Here is a 7,139-nt window from a genome sequence, read left to right on the forward strand (position 1 = left end):
CTCAAGTACTGTTGCACATCTTAGAATGTAAAGAACAAATTCCATCTAGGTATCTAATCCATTAAATCCACCGTATGTCACTTGTTTTAGTTCAGTGTGACGTGTAGGAGATGGAGGAGGCCGCGTTCTTACCTCCATTATTACCGGAGCTTTAATCACCTGAAGATCACAATGAGAATGACATCAACAGACTACTAAATAATTACAACTACGACGTAGTACAGCAAAGCTAAACTGAACTAACAATGGACTGTAAGGAATATTACTACTTACTTAGTACAGTTCATTGTGTCGTTGATCTCACCAAACTAACAAACAGAAAAAGGTACTTAAGCATTTGATTCAACGACCAGTAAGGTTGGACATTTCTGCAGTTTATAAAGCAATGTTTTAACATACAATTTGCAGATCTTTGCAATCTATCCTTAAGACTTTTCAATGTACCCACTAAACTGATGTGCCACTTTGTTATCGGATGTCAAGAAAAAATTTACAAATAGATGATTAAAAAAACTGCACTATACAACAACACCACATCCAGACCTTACAACGTAGAGAGGTTGTTTCCGATAGAGGAGTTGCACTAACTACAGATTATAGTAAAATCAATGCTCTTTTGCATCGTTTTATAAAAGACCAAGTAAATTCTCTAGGATTTCAAAAATCATCAAAACAAATGGTCTACTGATTGTTACCTCTTAACACAACATGATATTTCTATCAACGTAGCAATTCATTAAAGAGTAAACCTAGAGTTCACCACAAAGCGAATAGATTCAAAGTTAAAATACACAAGTGCCTTTCTATGAAAATAGTTGATGGAAAAAGAATATAAAAAATATAAGAATTATGAAAAGAAGAAGATGATGAACATGGATAACTCATCACGAAAGTCAAAGATTGGAGCAGAGGAAAATCGCCCAGATAGGTCAAATATCTCTACAATTGCAAGACTGGTCACAAGTTTCAAGCTTAAGTTCCTAAGGTTTCTGAACGTCTGCATCTCTGTTGGGTTCTCAAATGAAGGATATATCTAGAGAAAAAAACTCAAAGTGATTACGATCATCAAAATGACGAATATTGAAAACTTTAAGAATACAAGACAATGTTAAATTAATACCTGATCAGGAGCAAATTGGAGGTAAATCTCTTGCACAATCACCAAATACGTATGAATATGAATTCCGAAGGTGACGCCAAACCATTACATTTTCCAGCACGGGTACAAATGAGAAAAAAAATCTTACATCGTTATTAATATTGCACTCAAGCCTATGAAGATGTGCAGCATGAACTCCCAAATAACAACCACCACTACTGTACCACCAGTGAGTCGTAGCTTATAAGGAAGTTTACAGCTCAAAATAGTTAACCTCTGAAGGTTGGAACAAGAGGAAAGAATACCCTCCAGATGTCCGCTAGTTAACACAACACCAATCAAAGTAAGAGTCATGAGAGAATTAAAACGGACTTTGGGACTTGATAACACAACACAACCTTGCAAAACCAAATGTTCCAATGACACACAACATTTTTCCATTACAATAACAACACAACACAACAACAAATACGAACAACATCAAAAAAACACAACATTTTTACATTACAACAACAACACAAGTAGGATCAGTATATCTCAGCATAATTGCAAGAAAAGTATAATAATCAAATAGAAGCAACATAATAAATACACAATTTTTTTTTACCAGGGATGATTCCATAATCTGATGTCATGTCTAGACAATTAAAATTGAGGATGAAGAAATTGTCCCATGTAACGAATAAATAGGCAGTCTGCTAACCCTAACTCAATCCAAATATGTATTCCTATATATATAGTACTTTGAAAACACTCTAAAGCCCTTTCAAATTACTCATATAGTGAGGACTGAGTAGTAGCCGTTTGGCCAAAAATTATTAATGTTCTTTTCGAAATTATTTTAGTTTAGTGAAAAAAAAAAATGAAAATAGTATACGGGATAGAGCATTTACGTGAGGATATGACCCTAAATAGAAAGACAAGAAGGACTCATATTAGGATAGATGACTCATATTACGAAAACAATCATATTCAAATCGAAAAAATAAAAAATCTTTAGTAGACGTGGCCATGCAGTATCATCTTTTTTATCTTTTCTTGGATTCTTTGATTCGGTTTTTAAACTTTGATCAACAGCATTCCTGAGTTTCTTTATTTTAATTGGGTCATTACGATATTTTGATCTGTTTTCAATAAAATTAGGATCTTCGTAATCAAATTCTCTTAGAACGAACCCAATAATACGATTAGTTGGTTCACAATGATCTAATTGAGTTAATTCTAAATTAAAAGACAGAGTATCATCCATTTACTAAGTAATAATCAGTGAATGAAGTACATGCAAGAATTTATTTTATAGAATTTTAAATTTTGGTAAAGTAGAAAAAGAAAATTTTACTCAAAGTAGAAAAAACAAAGATGAAACTTATTCTATTGAATGAACGACATGCAAGAAATTGTTCAATCAGAATCTAAGATTTTTTGGTAACGTCAAAAAAAAAAAACTACCCAATTTATTGTAAATGACGCTTTTTGTTAGAATTGAATTTCACATAGAAAGAGATTGAATCAAACATGATAGTTAATTAAAAATGATAACAATTATTTTATGACTTCTTGATTTTAAGCTTCTTATCACAGATTGTAAATAATTTGGTATAGTTATGTATGTGTACTTTTAGAGAGAGAAATAAAAAAAGTGAAATTTATGTAATATGTTTTGAGAGTTGAAATTTTGTGTAATAAGTGAAATTTAAGTTATGGCTTTGTGTAATTTTTAATTTTTATTTTGTGCATTGTTCATGATGCATTAAAAATTGAGTTGGATATTTATTATTTGATTTTCACAAATTATAATTTAATTTAGATCATTAATTTAAGCTCAAAGAATAGCTTGAGGATCATTTACTTCCTTTCCTTTCATAGTTGTTGAAAGGAAGTAAAGTAAATTTTATTCATTTTAAAATTATGTTTTAAAATAACTTAAGATTTTCGTAAAAGAATTTTCAAAGCTTCACGAAACATAAGATCTATTAGCATAGAATATTAAGTTCTATTTGTTGATGAACGGACAAGAGCCAATCTCCAATTGGTAACATTGTTTTATTCGTCAAAATCCTAATTTGCATTCACATCTCATTGCCCTTAACTAAAAAGGAGCCTTAAAGTAACGGATAAAATTATTATCCTGTAATTAGATGATCACGAATTTAAATCTTAAAAGAAGAATAGATTTCTATAGTAGGATAGTGTCCCTTTTCTTATTTTAATGCCCTTAATACAGATAATTGCAACAAGTAAATAAGTGCAAAACATTAATAACAATCATTACTTCCACCGTCTAAGAATGTGGTGCAGTGAATGTGATTGTTTCTTTCTTGATCAGAGGTTCGAATTCTGAGTATGAAAAATCTTTGGTAGAGAGCGCTATCCCCCGAATAGGACCCTATCCGATGCGCATCCAAATTAGTAGACTTTAATGTGGATACCGAATACCAAATAGAAAGAAAAAACAATCATTACTCCCAAAAGTTGAAGAAATTAAAAAGCTCAAATAATGTCATTAATAATACTTTCCTATGCTAAAGAAACCGTCTTTCCTACTAAAAACTCAGAATCTTTCAACAATATGTAAAAGACAACTTCTTTTAACAAAACCACCACAAAAAAAAATAAAAATACACAGCTTTTAAAAAATATCTAAATAATATGTATATTAATAATAATAATAATAATAATAATAATAATAATAATAATAATAATATATTAAAAGTGTGAACACCCTTAGAAAGGTAATTTGTGTCCATCGTTAAAACACTTACATTTAAGCAAAATTGTTTTTTCACTATTTTCTTCAATTTATTATTTAATTATTTTTATTATATTAACTAGACTCATAAAATATATGAGACTTCTAAAATATATGGATGGAGAATCAATTAGGATTTTTCTTATCAATTAAAAAAATATTCCTGAAATATGATAGAAAAATACTCTTAAAATAAGACTCTATTAAGGAAATATTTTTATAAATATTGAGATGCACGTTAAACGACTAAAGAAATTAATTTACTTATTGAGAAAATATAATTGATGCTCATCTAACTTGATTCGATTGCATGTCTAAATTAGTGGATGTTTAATTTTCTAACCTCAACTTTTTCACTATTTTTGTCAAAAATGATAGAATTTAATGTGCGTGTATATATCTTTTTTATTTTTATTTAAGTCATTCTTTAGGGTCAAATTTTTTTTTTTCAAACAAGAATTATTTTCATCAAAATTAAAGTTTGGTGATCACTATTGTATTATTTTGTTGTGGTGTAAAGATCCTAGATGAATTTACAGGTGGTAGATGAATGTCAGTCGACTTTGAGAATTTTTTTTAGGTGAAGGTTAAGTTTAACTGTATTATTTTTATATCTCTGTTTGAGAAAATTTATGTGCAAAGGTAAAGTTTAATTGCATTATTTTGATATCTCTATTATTATATTATTTCATTATAATTTATAGGTGGTAAATGAGTGTCAGACGTATTTGTGATTATTTTTTATGTAAAGGTTAGATTTAATAATATTATTTTTATGTCTATATCATCGTATTATTTTGTTGCAGTTTACATGTGGTGGATGAATGTTGATCGACTTTGATAAATTTTTAGATAAAAATTAGGTTTAATTAAATAAATTTTTTAAAAGATGTTGAATTTAATTATTGTATTCATCTTTATTATTTAAACAAATAACGTTTGGACTCGATAAAGTGAGGTATTGAAAATTAATTAAATATATTTATGATAAAAAAATTTCCGATTAGAAGTCATCGGAATTAATTATTTTTCTTAATATTTAAGTACTAAAAATTAACTAAATTTATTTATGGTAAAACTGTTTCTTATTAGAAGTCAGAATAAATGATTTTTTGAAAATTAATTTAATATATTTATGATAAAATCTTTCTTTATTAGAAGTTATCAGAACTAATGACAACAATTTTTTTATTAATTTAAGAATTCTAAATCAACTAAATTTGATTTAAGGAGATTTGAAAAATCTAGAAACAAATATAAAAGTGTAAAGAATAAGAAAAATTTAAGAAGTACCAAATTTTAAAAGTTTTAAGTACGTAATAGAAATACAATTAATGATTTTGTAAAGATTTAAATTTAAAAACAAGAAAAAAATTTAAATACAACTCAAATGAGGTATTGGATGACAAACACAAAAATAATGATCAATCAATCACTTGAAATTTCTGATGGTAAAGCATACATATGTTTACACTAAAATATATGTTTATATTCACATTATTATATTAAAATGCGAAGGTCTTCAAAAAGGGAGTTAAACTTTTTACACGTTACTAAAAATCTCCGCGACATATAAAATTATTTAATTTTAAATAATCAAACGTTATACGTGCGAGACACGTGCGGTTAAATGTGAAAAAGTTATTTCATTTTTACAAGAAATATTTTAAAATTTTAAACTAAACAACTCAAATTTTATATTAATAAATAACATTTTAACAATAACATCTAAATTAATGCATTATAAAGAAATGACTAAAATCTTATTAACAAAAATTAATACTTACTTTTATTAATAATTGTATTAATGTGTAAAGTTAAAGATTAATTATCTTTTAAAAATATTATATTGAAACAACTAAATAAATAAAATAACTCTAAATTATTAGAAAAATAATATGTGGGTTTAGATCATTAATTAATTTTATTGAGACAGATTTGAAATTAAAAGTATATATAGTTAGTTAGTTAGTTAGTTAGTTAGTTAGTTAGGGTTAGCAAACAGCCTATTCTTCCTCTTCAATTTTAATTGTCTCGACATGGCATCAGATTATGGAATTATAGGAAAAAAGTTGTGTTTTTGATGTTGTTCTGTGTGTGGTGTTCGTATTTGTTGTTGTAATGGGAAAAAGTTGTGTTTTCTTCGTTGTTCTATGTGTGGTGTTACTATTTGTTGTTGCAGTGGAAAAAAATTGTGTTTTCTATGTGGTTCTATGTTTGCGTGGTGTTACTCTTTGTTGTTGCAGTGGAAAAAATTGTGTTTTCTGGTGTTCGTATTTGTTGCTGTAATTGAAAGAAAGAAGGTTTCCTTTTACCTTTTTGTGTTGTTCTAAGTGTGGTATTTGTTGTTGTAATGGAAAAAAGTTGTGTTCCTTGTCCTCCAGGTGTAGGAAAAGTGGTTTTGCCATTGCTAGCATTTGGAGGAATCGCTGTTTGGATTAATTATTATTATAGGAAAAGACCTATAATAATTAGCCAAGAAGAGGTATGTGCAAAATGTGATCTTTATGAGTTTGGATGATCATTAACTGAAATACATAAATTTTTATATTTTTGAGGTTGATGACACAAAGGAGGATTATTTGAGTCAGCTACCAGTCGATGTTTTGTCTTCCATTCTTGGAAATTTGACAGTACGAGATGCTGCTAGGACGACCATCTTATCTAGGAGGTGGAAATATCTATTTGCCTCTACACAACTACAACAACTATCCACATTTGAATTCAGATGCTTTGATATGTTGAAATGCTCGTCCTGGTCATTCTTGTTGCTCTTACTATCAACAAAAAGACAAATTCATGAATAGGTTATACCAGTTTTTAAGACACTATTGTGGTTGTAGAGTTGCTCACGTTCAGATGGTCTGTTGCTTTGTGAGAGAATTTCTTAGTGCATTTACCCAATGGTTCCAATTTCTTACATTTTCTCTTGAGTTTCTCTCTCAGTCATCTTCATTGGAACATTTGATTTTACAAGGCCGTGTTGTGTTATCAAGTCCTAAAGTTCGTTTTAATTCTCTCATGACTTACTTTGAGTGGTGTTGTGTTAACTAGTGGATATCTGGAGGGTATTCTGTCTTCTTGTTCCAACCTTAAGAGGTTAACTATTGTGTAAACTTCCTTATAAGCTACGACTCAATGGTACAGTAGTGGTTGTTGTTATTTGGGAGTGTGCCGGAGGGAAAGAAATTGATCTTCATGCTGCACATGCTTGAGTGCAAGATTAATAACAATGTAAGATTTTTTTTCTCATTTGTACCCGTGCTGGAAAATGTAATGGTTTGGCGTGAC

General features: G+C 28.7%; 2 long non-coding RNA genes across 2 annotated transcripts; one reads left to right on the top strand and one right to left on the bottom strand.

The window, feature by feature from the left end:
• On the bottom strand, window positions 1–1,926 carry LOC124893119. The gene is made up of 3 exons (XR_007050556.1): window positions 1,707–1,926; window positions 274–368; window positions 1–159 (listed from the first exon to the last, which is right to left on the bottom strand). It is a non-coding gene; the product is annotated as an uncharacterized LOC124893119 (long non-coding RNA).
• Window positions 1,927–5,837: 3,911 nt separating this feature from the next.
• Window positions 5,838–6,793, top strand: LOC124893118. Its single transcript, XR_007050555.1, has 2 exons — window positions 5,838–6,333; window positions 6,407–6,793. It is a non-coding gene; the product is annotated as an uncharacterized LOC124893118 (long non-coding RNA).
• The last annotated feature ends 346 nt before the right edge of the window (window positions 6,794–7,139 follow it).

The sequence above is a fragment of the Capsicum annuum genome, unplaced genomic scaffold, assembly GCF_002878395.1.
Source record: "Capsicum annuum cultivar UCD-10X-F1 unplaced genomic scaffold, UCD10Xv1.1 ctg53961, whole genome shotgun sequence".
Lineage (NCBI taxonomy): Eukaryota > Viridiplantae > Streptophyta > Magnoliopsida > Solanales > Solanaceae > Capsicum > Capsicum annuum.